The 15,163-nt window shown below is 36.9% G+C and overlaps 1 protein-coding gene and 1 long non-coding RNA gene across 9 annotated transcripts in view; one reads left to right on the top strand and one right to left on the bottom strand.

Moving 5' to 3' along the window:
• The window catches only part of YAP1 (Yes1 associated transcriptional regulator), an 88,332-nt gene that overhangs the window by 39,377 nt on the left and 33,792 nt on the right, over positions 1–15,163 (bottom strand). The gene's annotated exons all lie outside the window — the stretch shown is intronic.
• Positions 1–15,163, top strand: part of LOC136357581 (uncharacterized) — a 391,604-nt gene that overhangs the window by 372,218 nt on the left and 4,223 nt on the right. The window lies entirely within an intron of this gene.

The raw sequence follows: 15,163 nt of genomic DNA, 5'->3' as shown, positions 1-15,163 counted from the left end.
TATTGCTGTATGTCAGATTCTCAAACCCTTGCCCTGGACACCATCATCTTTCCCAACCAACAGCTCCAGCAATCAGAGCTACAGCAATGGTGAGGTAAGGTTCATCATAAATACCATGATCTAAACTGCTGTACCATAACTAGATGTTGTACCCTTGAACCAAACATTTGTTTCTCTCTCTCTCTTATCAGTTACTTGCCATTTTAAGTGTGACTTCATAGATATTCAAACCAAGCCAGTTATGTCTGGAATCTCAAGCACAGTCCAGTACCTCAGCATGATGAGCTCATATTCAGGGCCTAGGGAGTGGTAATGAACTGGCTAGTATAAAAACAGTCTTCCCAAACTTTCTGCGCATAGACCACATCCTTAGATTCTGGGCCAGACCACCCTCCTCACCACTGACACCTGAACAATCTCTCAGTGTTAGCTGAAGCACCCAGTCACACTAAAGCAGTAATGTGAAAGGGATGTGCAGCTCGCCTTTTAACTTCATGGGAAAAGATGAGGACAGTGGGACTGCCAAGTAACCCACCCAGCCTTCTGCAGAACTTTGGAAGTTTAGATTTCTGTTTCAAAAAAAATGGCAAGTACATTCACAACTGTCATTTACAAAAGTATTCAATGAAAATACAAAAGTGTAGTGAATCATTGTTTTACTTTTGGAGTATGTGATTAGCATGTTTTGCTAATGAGCAACAAATGCAGTCTATTCACAACAAACAGCAAGGTTATCTTGATGCCATGAAGCAACTCTGCTCAGAGAAGTACATGGGGACAAAGACACAAACTCCAAATGCGCGTGAACACTGACAACAAAATTTGTTATCCAATCATTTAGAACTGGTATCAATTGAAAATCACATTCAGATAATATTGTTACAAATTAGAATCCAATGCATCATTAACTCGGTACCATTCTTTCCTTAAATAAATTATCCTTAAAATTATGCTTTTCTGGATTACATGGAATGCCCCTTTTCATATACTTCAGCAAAACCACAACAAGTAACGAATTCAGAAGAACATAAAACGAGGCAATAGTCACCAAAATAATTACTTTTGTCAAATTACTTATCACATTTGAATCTAACCTTCTGTTACAAGGTAGACATACCACAAACTGGCTTTCAGAAAAGTTTTAAGATGCGTATTTACTCTCTCTAAACATGCACAAAAGCAATTCCAGATCAAAGAGTTAAATCTGTAGTAGGGTCACAATGCACCTCATTTACTACAGTATGTGCAGGTTTTGTCTGGGGTAGAGGTTATTTTCTTCACCATGGTTAGTACTGGACTATGTTTTGGATGAATCTGACCTCTCTCTGATCAACACATCAATAAATTAGACTGCCTGATGGCTGGGATTAAACCTCGACAAGGTACTATTAAGCACACTGCATCTTTGGTTGCGTAGGTTTTCAAATATTCAGGTTCACTTAGAAATATGCCACATACAGCAAGACTTCTTTATTTCTTTTTTGAGCCTATTTATTTATAAAACACAGTGCAATATAGTAAAGACTACCTTAGATACACTGGACTATACATAAACCTTCATGTTGGAGAACAATTTTTCACTTTCCTGCTGGTTAGTTTTGCAAAGCAACGAAAACAGGTAAAGATAATACAGATGTAAAAACAGTGCACTGTAATGCTTCAGAGACCATGTGTTTAAATGACTGTACCAGCATGTACTACTCCTCCCCTACATTTCTGATTTGTTATATTTGCTCAACTCAGTTCTGGGAATAGTAGAAACTGGGAAAACACTACTGTACCCACAATAACACATTCATCTTTTTCCATTTAACTCTTGTAAAAATCCACGTAACACTAAGAACTAATAAAAATGTAACACACATAATTTATAGCCTTTGTTTTTATATGCTATTTGAGTGCAGAGTAAGAAATAAAAGGAAAAAAGTTTTATCCCTGCATTACAGAATTATTTTTAAGTTAACTGTAGAAATGCACTGAAATAACAACATTCATCAGTTTTTCAAAATATATCTGAACATGGGACAAATGAATGGACTATCAAAGAAGCAGTTTTAGATGCACCTCCAATTTGGAGCACAAGGGCAGCATTACTGATTCCTCAAGACATCTTAAGCATACCACACAAAGTACAGTTACTGTTCATATGGGGTTGTTAACAAGGATAGCTATTTTAGGCAGCAGCAGCTTCCAGCTTTTCCTTAGCTCAGTTTCACTTGAGAAAAGTCAGCATGCTCCTTATGTTGACCAACTGAACTACAATCAGCAGTCTTAGAGCCAAAAAGCACGGAGGAAAAGCCCCCAAATAAGCAAGTTGATTATATTAATATCATACTGACCATATGACTGGTTCAGTAAGGCAAACTTTTTTCCCTCCCACCCAGTTCAGTGCTTCATTACCTACATATCCATTTCCTCTACACCTTCCTTCAAAACCTTCCTCTTCAACCTCCATCAAATCACAGTCCTCATATGTATCTTACCTGCTCCATATCCTGAGTATTTGAGTGCTATATACTAAGAAACCACCCAAAACACATCACAACAGATCAGCTCTTTTCTACAAATTTCAAATAATGCTCAGCAACTGATAGAACAAAATACACAAGTTCCCACTAATATGAATGAAATGTTTAAATAAATCCTATACATGGAGGAATATAGGACTTCATTTTGTTCCTACTCACAGCACATGGACCAGGGTAACCCACTATAAACACCATGTATTTTAAATTATCAAGTTAAGTATTGAAACAGGACATTCTCCACAGGTAGAGATCTTTCCCTCTGTTTTCAACAGCAGTGCAGAAAAGGTCTCAATGGACATAACAAGAACTGACATCGACACTACATTATCTTTCCCTGCATTAAGTAGAGTTTTTTCTCATAGTAGCTGAATTACACGACAACTGCTCCAATCCTTATGTTCAAGATCTTCTATTTCACATGAGCTTCATCATATCTCTGTAAGAAACTAGTGTCAACACAAACCAGAAGATTAAAAAACATCAGTGAATTATATGAAATCAATATAACCTATAAATCAGCCACTATATGTAGGATGTATTAATGAATTAAAACTTGAAATTCTACCTTCTCAGGAAGGAGAAACACAGCTCTGTACTGTGTGAACAAAACAAACTGAATAAATATTCCTGGAATTAAATCAATATCTCTAGTATAATCAAGCAATGTAAGTAGTTTTATTTCACAGAATAAATTCTCAAAATCTAATATCTTTCTATCTGGCACTATTTGTTATTGTTCATTTATGTCGCCGACAAGCAAAACTTTGTTAAACTGGACAAACATAGTATAAACTAATGAAATTAATTCAGACTGTACCATAAATGTAGTCCTGTGGTAACAGGCCTTAGAAAAACAAAGCTAAAACACCCACCACACACTAAGCATTTGTTAGCAAACTTAAAGTCAATTCTAGTATCAAGAATGACTGTTCCAAGACACATCACCCACCTTCCTCCACCAAAAAGGACTTTCAAAATGTTGTGCATTGCGAAAAGCACAAGCTGCATCTCCTTATCCATCTTCAAATTCTACAGTCAAAGAAATGCAGCTTCTGCAGTAACTAAGAATCAGAATTTCCAGTTGAAAGAAATCTTTACTGGAATTAAACACTATCACAAGGCTTGTCAGATTCAAATTCTAATCTAATTTTAAAGTAAGTTTGGGTTTGCTGTGGTGGAAACCACCATCGTGCCTTTTTTTTTTTTTTTTTTTAATACATTGGAAAAAAAGCAGGAGATCTAGAGACCAAAAAAATTAAATTACTTTTTATTTTAAGAACCCTTTGGATCCTAGTAGACTAATAAAATAACACCATTTTAAAAACAAAAACTCATCTACCCTTTGTACAAAGTCTACCTTCACGTTCCTTCTCCACTTGCTGCACTGAAAAGACATGTACTGTTCTGTTAAAAGCCATGAAAGAAACGAACTAACACAAAAAAAGACACTCAAAGAATTACTTTAATGCTTCAAGAAAGGCTTATCTACGAGGCCTTCAGTTTTGATATTCTCGAATACATATTGCAAATAAAGTGTCCCCACTGGCAGGTGCACTTTACACCGTATGCTGAGAACTTAATTTGTGTAACAGAATCCCCAGTGTTTACAAAATCGTACGTCTTTCTCACCCTTTTTGCCTTTATTAGCCTAGAATCATGTTATATATGCCTCATCATTGTAATTAGAACTTCCCTTTCACAAAACCAGATCTTCTTAGGACAGATATTATTAACATAAGCAGGTCAGAACCACAAGACTATTTTACTGAAGTGTGCAATAGAAATGTAATGTTAGGAAGAAAAGCAAAAGAGAATGAATAGATATTTTAATCCTCAGTACCAGATGAACGTACTGTGCAAAATTTCTACAACAGCAAAACCCATAAAGGAACCTACATATAAAAGAATAGATAAGAATAAATAATTCATTGCTTCTCAGTACATTTGGACATGACTCTTAATTAAAGGACATTTCAAAAATTTAGTCTCAAACTCACAGAAAGACAAGTTGTTCCTAAGTACAAAAGCATCACTGTAAAATACTATGTAAGCATCTCCCCATAATGTAAAGCTTGTTTTTTAACAATCTAGACAAGAATTACATTTTATGTCTGTGAGCAAATTATTTTCAGTCTCTAGTGAACTTGAGATGACTAACTTTGGATTTTGGTTTTCAGATTTTGGGACTGTTAAGAATTCACTTGAAATCACATTTTAGGGAAAGCAGAACACGAACACATACCACTGACCACATCATAACAGACCTCCCAAGGCCGTTGATGTGGCAGTGAGTACTTTTTGTTCTGAGGATAGCTAGGAAAGTCTTTGTGTAACATAAGCAAGTGCACAAATGAAACTAAACCTAATTATGTTCTATTTTTGGTGTGAAATTTAAACTTTTCATTAAATCCCAAATGTCAGCTGCTCTACTGACGAGCATGTCACCTATGATTCTGTTTTATGTTAAATAAACGAGACATGGATTCTACTCTTTCATTTTTCCTTTGTCTTCTTAACCAGCTAGTTTCATTAATCCACATAATGCATCACTTTCTGAGCAGTTTTCTCTTTTTATTTATATTTGTAAATTAACTTTAAGGACTAGTAAAGACAAAGTGTCTCCTCACAAATGCTGGAATTATTTTAGAGTGCTCACCAGTACATTTCAGCATGCCAGGTCTTGATGTATATACTGAAAGTTAGCTTTCCTGGTGATGCCGGGAGAAATTGAGAGCAGAAATACATAAATTGTAAAAAAAAATTAAAATTCAACTAACTTCTTTCCCAACTTTTACACAGACTTGTCCTGTGCACAGACAGTGTAGGGTGCTTCCAAGATACCCACTTAGCTACCATTTTAGCAGGCAGAGAAGAAAGCAGAATATCTACTGCAGAGGCCTGAGCACTACAGCATAATACTAATGCGGTGATCTGACCATAGGAAAGCTGTGAAAGTGGCAGTATCCACTAATTCAAGAACAGAGCTGGATGCATATTCCTAAGAAAGTGGCAACATCTAGGAAGCCAACATTGGTTTGACAGGGCTGATGAACTAGGGGGATTCCTACAGCTAAATTTTCTATAGCTGCATTTAGAAATGGGATGAAAAAGAAGGCTTAGAGATATAAGGAGTCTCGACAAGAATCGATCTAATTATCACTCCCAAAAATTGGAGTGTAGCATGGAAAGACTTCTGAGTAATGGGTGATGATGATCTTAGGATATTTACACACCACAGAGTGGATTCAGCTCTGGCAGAGGATAGAAGGCATCACATTTCTTTGTGCATACACCCTTTTCTATCCTGTTCAGGGGATTTTGAGAACTGGAAAGGATTAAAACACAAATCTAAGTCTTCGGATCTATGGGCCATTTTAAATTAGCATAGCTAACTTTGCAGGTGCTGTAACAAAATTACAGATTTATACTTTAAACACATTATTTGAGATTATTTCAATTCCAAACAACAGCAGTACAGAGAAAAGCCTGAAGGGGAGATGAGGCAGCTCAGTTAGTAATTACCTCTACCCTCACAGTTCAGTTCTCCATAAACATTTTCCTGAATTTGCACCGTTCTTAGACAAGGATACACACTTGAAGTGGCCCTAAACACTTTAAGGACTTTCTAACTGGCTTTGTAAAGAATAAAATCCAACAAAATCCAGCACAAGAAAAGGCTGGCTACAGAGCAATGAAAATCTCATCAACTGAGAGATTATAATCCACCCCTTGCTGGGGAAAGCACTGTTTGTCCACTTTTGTTGTCCATGTACTTGCAATATTTCCTTAGGTTTCAGGACTCTTACAGCCTAATTTATATAAAAGCACATGGCAGTAAAATTCAGAACTTCCTAATCTCAATGTTTCCCAAAAGCATCAGAAAAAGGCCCTAAATTTTGTAACAGTTTATCTCTTAAGGATGGTAATGTCTCCAGGCATGGTCTAATTGCCTGAAAGAAATAGCAACATTGATACAGTCTTCTGAATATTCCTGCAATATATAAAATAGCTGTATTTTTGAGTTTTCCTTATTCTTACTTCTGCTTGGCAGCCTTAATGCATCCACTAAACAAAGCTTGTGTTGGACTACTCCATCTACACCACTGATCACGTTCCTACCAAACTCCACCACAGGCATGAGAGCACACTGGTGAAATGATAAAAGACAAATGACAAAGAAGGTTCAACCTTCATTCAGCTTGTAAAGGCATACCTTAAAATTGTCATGCAAGTTTTCAGTGTGCAATCCTTTGGTGCCACAGCTGTGATTTCATTAACTTTGAAATACAAAAGCAAAAAGTAAGAGAAGGGTGAGCACCAGCATCCTGTTTACCAGGTGGGAAGAGAGCTTGTCAGGGCTCAAATTTCCTTATCCTAAGCATGAAATAAAACCACATATGCTATCCTACAAAATTACAGTTCTAGGCTGCAGAAATTCTTCCAGGAATTAATGGCCTGAATCTGAACTAGAACAATGCAGTAAGGGAAACAAATACATTTGACAAAGTCTAACTTGTCAAGAAACAGTCAGATTTTGCAGACAGTCATTACTAGTCAGACAAGTTCTTTTACAAATCCCTCTGGAATTTATTCCTAAGGTGACTGAATATTGCAAGATACTAAGAAGTACCAGAAATTCCAGAAAGCATGGCCCATGAAGGTGTGGACACCGATACATAAAATAAAGAGCTTTTACAGATACACAAAACACAGAATTTAGTGTTAAATACTAATATAAATACTAACATTAATAAACAGTAATATAATAATTAATATAAATACTAATATTAATAAATATTAACATATTCAAAGGCAGCCTTCATTACCACTGGCCTGCTTGCAGACAGTGCACAATACATACACCAAAGACTTAAAAACTATGATTCCTGTTCTGAGTATAAACACCACACTGTTTTGAAGCTGCAGAACATCACTGCACTTCTTAGGAAAGCACTCACAGAAATGTACTCACTTCAGAGTGTGTAATGCTAAAATGGATGTGTGGACAGTAGGCAGACTGACCACACAGGCATGATTAAACACAAAGAGATGAATGCATGATATGATTTATTCAAAAGTTCGTCAAGGTAGCACCATTTTTATTATAATGTACCCTTGAAACAACTACCTTTTGTCAAAGCAAAAATGGAAGCAGTAATATGCTTATTTTTGTGTTTATTATTCTTTTTCCTCCTGCCCTTTTTTCTGCCCTGCACTTAAGGACCTCATTTATACAAGTAGGGCTGGTATCTTACAATGCTTACAAGTTTTTAAATTGATTCTCGAAAGTACTATTCTTGGATTCCTCTGTGGATTTCCCAAATAATATAATTTTCTGAGTTTCAGGAACAAATAAAGAGTACAAGGACATTTTCATTTCCAGAGCTTTTTCCATTACTTTGAAAACTATAAGACACAGCAGTATTAACTTTGAAAACTATGAGACACAGCAGTATTACAGACACTAAAAAGAAAAGTCCTTGTTTTACTGTCTTTTTACCAGTTCAATTATTTTCCAAAGTCCACAAAGGACTAAATGCTGTGATCACATTCTGTGTCACCAGATGAATTTAAACTTCTCTTCTCAGTTCCCCAGCAGAAGAAAGGCTATTTTTAAAGGAAACCTCCCTTTATTTCTACCTTACCCCCAAAGTTAAGAAGTCTGTTTCCCATGGCTAAGTCATTCAGCATATGCAGAATTCATCTTTTTTCTCTCCTTAATTTTCAATGAAAGAGATAAAAATGTATCACCAAGAAAGGCAGCTCTAAAGAAAGAACTGTCTCTGCTGCTATTTCAAGTTAAATTACTGGATTTGTTTGACTGTACAGATAACTCTCCTCCACTCCTTCTTAGCAAATGCAGAAGACCACCTTAAGATGTAACCATTCTGCCTTCTGTAACATTAAAGACAAGACTACACAAACACTAGCTTTCACATTTGTTAAGGGAAGGCAGATGATTTTCAGAAGTGATGGGCCATGGAATACTTTATCACTTTTGTGTCCTTTCATCTCTGAGATTCTATCTCATTTCTCTCTCTTAAAGGGAGACAAAGCAAGCAAAAGGGAAATTAAGTGCTTCTTTGCATGAAGAGACGCCAAGCAACTTTACGCCCCTCTCAAGACACCCTATTTTTGTTGCCTGAAGGTTTCAAGTCAGAGAGGCTAGCCTAAGCATGCTGCAATAAAAGCTGCTACAGCCAGCTGTCTTAGTATCTAAATGGGGCTGTTGCTAGCAATCCTGCTGATTAACCCTCCGGCTAACAACCACTAAGGAAAACAAAATATTAAGATAAAAAGATTCTTTAGGTTGTTTCCTTATTGCTCTAAGTAGGAAGTCTCAGAGGGCAGTTCCAACTGGTTGCTTGAGTGTTCAGACAATGATCATTCCCAGATGGCCTTGGCAGGACGAGCTGACTCGTTGGGAACCATTAGGTAGGACCTACTGGAAATGAAGGCACAGCCTTCTGTTACAAAGTGAACCTGTCTCTCTTGCAATTATAATCATTGATATTGACACCTCTTTTTAATTTATGTTTCAGAGCTCCCACTTCACACCTTAGGTTCATAGTCTGTTCAGATATTCTTGGTTTTAGTTATACAAACCGTCTTAAGGAGTCTTTTCCCCCATTTGTGGGCTGCACTTTATTTCATAAAAAACCTCAAGTCACCTGTCTCCCTCTTATGACACTTATGACTGTTTCCTTCTTATGTTCCAGGGAGAATTTTATTTTTACAATTCAGATTACCACCACATGCTGCTGAGGTAGGAGGCAATTATTCCTGTCCCTTAAGACTCAGATTGCTAAGTAAAACAAAGAAGAGAATCTTCCAACAGCAAGTTGCTGCCTGAGTCAGTACTTGAAAGATACCCGCTCAGTCAACCCTAGGCAATGGCAATCTCGTATACTGTTTTTCGCCAGCAGATTATTCTTTTTCCTTCCCCACCCTTCAATCCCCTGAAGACAGATTTCACAAGTTGCAATCCACCAGAGGCAACAGATTTCTTGACCCCAGATACAGCACATTGTCTGAAGGCTATACTTTGAAAAGTTATTTTTATTTACCATTTAACCTAGAGTGGTAAAAAAATACAGAGCAAAAGCCCAAGAATAAACTAAACTACTTAGTGTATAGTTTTAATTATTGTAGTTACCATTCAAATGCACAGTACATTTAAATATAATAGTTATTATATTTATCTTTTAAAATGACCTAAAAACGTTTTCAGCCTGATGATTTTCAGGTTTTTACATTTCTCTTCACCATTCACAAAAAGTTTAATGAGCATCGGTTTAAACAGTATTCAAAGGCCCACTGTAAAATAAGCAAAGGAAACCAAAATTGATTTTGAGCTCAAATTTCACTGCATGCTTCAGAAATTATCAACTGGAAATAATAATTTACTTTTTGATTTATTATGAAGAATTCGGGTATTCACAGAAGCTGAAAGGTTGAAGGGATTACTGCAGGCCATCCGGTCCAACCTCCCTGCTCAAGCAAGTAACAGAGCAATAGCGAAGTCCAGGATCGGACAGAAACCAGAAGTCTGACTGTAAAATCATCAGTAGCAAAACAAACCCTAGCTTTCTAGAAACAATAAAAATTTTGATTTATTTTATTAAACCATCATAACAAATACCAATACCTTAGCATTTATGTATATTAATTTGCAGTAATTTATTTCCTGAGTATCTTTTGGTACAGAGGGAATGACAAATAGGGGTGACAAAATGTGCCAAGCACATGATTTTATTTGAAAGCATATCACTTAAATTACTAACAGTTCTTTAAGTACTAGCAGTTTAGTCATTGCCAAAATTAGCAACTACTATGCTTTTATCAATAAATATGGTGAAGTACTTACTTAGAAATGGTTCAACCCTACCCTTAGATGCAAAATAGATTACAAAGCAAAAATCACAGATCTCCCGATTTCACTAAATTTCAGCACATTGGTAAGCACTGAAGTTCAAAAAAAATCCCAAGTAACTTCAAGTTATCACTTTAACTTAGTATAAATTAATCCCAAATTTATAATCATTGCAACCCTCATCTGCTAGTTATGAAAATCAGCATTTGTCATTGGAAGTGGGGGGATGGTGAAGGGATTGTGCTGCTGCCATGAGAGAGGGGGAAAAACACTGTATTTAGTTATTGTCATCCATTTTTAAAAACCATGTACTCACCGAATATATGTCTAGCACTTAAAATAATGCTTACTCATAACAGGCCTCTCTAAAGATATGAATACATTGTACCCACACAAGAGATCAGACTACAGGTCACACAGTACTGATTACTTACTAACTTCTGTCTCACAAGACAATTGTGTGGGTTTTTTAATGGCTAACATCATTATAAGCAAGCTTTCCTTCTAGCCTCATCCCTCCCCACTTTCTAGCAGTCCAGTTTAGAGACTGCCCCAGCCCAAATTTTATGCTTGGGTAGTATAGAGTTTACTTTCCTTTAGGAAGTGAGATCAGTTGTTAATACAAGAACTCCCTTACAGTGTTTGTTCATGATTAGTCAGCACTTCCCTATGACCCATCCCTTTCCTCCACTCCCTTTCAGTTCCAAAAGCTGTCATTATCGGCTTCCAGCTTTTTGGGATTTTTGCCTGTGAATTCACAAATTATTTCAGAAATCCTCTGGAGGGTGAAGTAGCATTTTTCTAGAAGTATTATCATTTTGAACTCTTGGACAAACTGAGTTCCTGGATAGACTTCCTATAGCCAAAACTCTTATGTCCTACAGGACATTTTGCCCATCAACTAGGCAGCCAAAATAGTTTTGAAATTTTCAATTCAAGCAAAATTCTAAGTGCAAGCTCTGGAGGCTGTCTAGGTTTTTATCTATTTGCTTGGGTTTAGCTCATTCAGTAATAAAATTCCAAAGACAAAACATATTTGTTTCATAACCCATGTTTGAAAAATATAAGGCTCCTGATGTCAGAAGAGCCACTGTGCACTATCACATATCAGTAATTTCAACAACTAAATAATAAGACACAGCTTTTCTGAAATTAAAACAGTAGATTAGAGAACACGGTTAATGGAACAGTACTGACCCCAGTTCTATGCCAAGCTCTCAGGAAGAAGGCCTGTATAAAGGTTACCTGATACCTGCTGGAGCAAGGCACCTAAACTGCACGTGAACAGTTACAACACTCAGTGATTCACTGTCACTGCAAACTTCAGAATATATCCACTCCTGCCCTTTAAACGCAGTAGTCTAGATTGTAATCTTTAGATCAGAGGATGTAAACCGTACCTGAAGGCAAAAGATGAAGGATATATCAAGAGGAGACTGAAACTCCTAATGTTATTTTTAAATTCATAACAGTTTGTAGTCATCCACACTTAGCTTGCTAAAACTGAACACCGAGCTAATACAATCCTTTTGCTGTGCCCTGTTCCAGTGATCTTTGATATTCCCATAAAATGTCTGAACTGTATTTATCAATGTGAATCGATTGGTTCTAGTCACCATGTAAAGAAAGCTCATTTTAACAGATTTTTTTGCCACATCACTTTTACATTCAGAATTATGGAAGAAGGAAACAAACCACTCTGCTCTTCAGCTCAAAGTTTCTTAGTTTTGAAGTAAGATGCTTGAATAAACCAAAAAGTAAACATTTACTTGGCTAATGCTTTTTAAGCTGTGGTTTAACACTTTAGAGCTCTAGGTGCTTACGCAGCAACTTCTTCCCAGAATTTATCACTCAAAGTTCAGTAGGAAACATTCACTGTTCAGTGTTACCTTAAAATTTATTTTGCAATCACTTCATTATCATTACACAGGTCATAATTTTAAACTTTATCTCAAGAGTTTTTAAAAGTAAACTGTACATTAGAAAGAAATAAATCTATTCCTAGATACTGTGATTCTAATTGTATAAACTGGGACATTTAAACATTCTGGTCACTCTTCTCTGATACCTTGCTATCCTTTATACATATTTTCAGAAATCTATCCCTTCAGAAAATTGTTACAAAACATTTATGTTCAAATGAAAACTGAAAAGGACTGTTACCTCTGAAAATGTAACATGCTTCTTTACAAGAAACCTACTTGTATTTTCACGTACATCGAGAACAAAATTTAAGAGTATACCAAGAGCAAAGCATATACTGCAGAAGAGGTATGAAATTAAGTCAACCAGGCCCTGGAGCTGAATGGCTGTATTTTGGAATCTTACTTCTTTGTGCTACATTTCTCCTCACCTCTGACCTGACTACTCATATATGCTGAGCTTGTCAGGATTGCAATCTCACGTAAGTAACTTGCAGTAGTCCTGTAACCTTGCAGTCTATATGGTAACTTTCTTACTTCACTATAGGGAACAGCTGCTTGGACAGCAGGCATCACCCAAGCAGCCAAATACCACCTTCTCTGTCAGAGCATGCACTGAGCTGGCTGGAAGCTGCTGCCGCCAACGCTGCTCCCACATGCAGGAGGAGCAGGGCCTGGGGCACCCTCGTCCTGCTCACAGAGCAGCCAAACTCTGCTCTTTGCTGATTCTGTCCATGCTATCACTGGGGGATTTGTCCCTTAAATACGGTAACTGCACTGAGACCATATCAGTGTCAGTTACATGCAAGACAAATCTGCTGATAAGACTCATTAGAAAATAATTTGTGATGAGGGGATTTCAAACAAATCAGTTTCCTGAATATCTTCATCAGATGCTAAGTTATCTAGCACCTTATCTGAAAAATCACTGTATACGTTAAGAGGGAAAAATGTCCTGCAGGTGAAAGCTGCTGAAGAGCAGTTCACACTAAAATAAATCACATCCATTAAAAATTAATTTGCATCCTATCCAGAACTGTGCAAAGATCTAGTAAACTGTTTAATTACTGAACACCTGTAGCTATTTTGTGAGATAATGACACTGAAGTAATTTCTATACTTCCATAACATTGGAAGGCACTACACTTCAAAATGGCAGATGTTAAAACATGGTTTACCTGACTCTGTAACTGCTATTTACTTATTTATTTACAGTCATGTAAAAAAAGAAAATCATTGTGAACCACTTCAGCACAGTACTAGGGGTGATTAACTAAGGAGTGGCAGAGGAAAGGATGAAACATCAAAAGAAAGTGAATACTGTAAGCATAAAAGAAGAAATGTCTTGCAGAGGGATCTGGCAATCTTGTAATATCAACTTCTCCCAAGGAGCCAATCTACATGAAGAGATGCTGAAGTAGTCAAGGAAGGAGGTCAAAATCTGCAAATCTACAAACTACAGGAAGAATTCTTGCCAAAAATGAATGAACTGTTGAATCCACTGGATAGAAATATACTGGTCTGGGAGATTAAACTGGGAGACAGACTCTCCCCAGAGTGGAAGGAAGTACTGAATAAAAACATTATGAACCCTCTCCTACTCTCAGGCAGAGAAAGAACACAGAGCACTTCAGCTCAGGTGGGAGAATGAACACAATTTGCAGAGCAGAAAACTAGGAGAGATGAGCGACACAATTTATCAGAGTACCAACAGTAACAGAAGGACACAAAGGCATTTGTGTATCAGTGGTAGAAAAACAGTGAAAGAACACAATGGAGAGGAGAAGCTAAAAGCTGATATGAATTTTTCCCAATGTTAAGGACAGGTTTGATTTTCAATCTGTACGAGCCAAAACGAAACTTTACATACTTGCAAAGCAAAACTACAGTTCTTTCTTTAAGCACACATCTGAAATTCCCTATAAGCATCAACTGAGAAATGGGGAAAAAAATCATCAAAAGCTGCAAACTAGTAGGTTTTACAGTAAAAAATATATGCCAGCTGCATACAAGAAATCATCACTTCTCAAAGCTAGAATTACTTTTTTAACATTGTGCAATCTCCTTTTGAAAATCTTGACCTCCAAGAAATAAAAAAAAAAAAATCCTTACTCTCACATTCCAAATTATTAGATGTTTTTACTTCATCAAAACTGGTCACAACCAAGATATTCCCTCATTTTTGAACTGAAGGGTTTTCTAAATATGCAACAAATATCCCAGTACCCTATAGAAATAGGGTGCACATACTCTGTGTAAGGTGGTAACAGTGTTCTTAGCACAGAGAATGCCAGTACTGACTTAGCAGTTTTGTGCACAAAGCTGCCCATTTGCTCCTTGCTCTCCTTGTTTTTGCTTTGCTGATCAAAGCAGTTGCCAAGTTTTTTCTTTACCATTACAAGGCAGGAAAAATGGCTCTCCTCGGAGAGGCCCCTTGTGAAGGTCACAAAGGTTAGCTCCACAAGCCCTGGAGTCTGCTCTGATGCTGGAGTGATTGGCTGGCTTCCCTGCAGTTACCCTGCATTTCCCCTCCTTCACAATAGTGCACTGGTTATGGAAACTAAATATGAAAGAACTTGGTGGGGGAGGAAAGAATTTCTATGGAGACACATTCTAAAATGCTCACAAGTTCTACTTGTTTGAGCAGCCTAGAAACCCAGCATTCTAAAACATTTGATTTCTTTCTGGAAAACTCAAAAATTTCAGCCTGCAAGCCTCTCTACTTTCAAAGGAAAACCCACCCAAGTTTGCTTTCTTTTGGCATACAAATACATAGATACTAGTCTGCCTTGGTCTGGAAAAAGTTTAAGATGTTTACTTGTTCCATCTCTGGACTTAAA

Source organism: Sylvia atricapilla, chromosome 2, assembly GCF_009819655.1.
Source record: "Sylvia atricapilla isolate bSylAtr1 chromosome 2, bSylAtr1.pri, whole genome shotgun sequence".
Taxonomy (NCBI): Eukaryota; Metazoa; Chordata; class Aves; order Passeriformes; family Sylviidae; genus Sylvia; species Sylvia atricapilla.
This window is presented reverse-complemented; position numbering and strand designations above follow the sequence as displayed.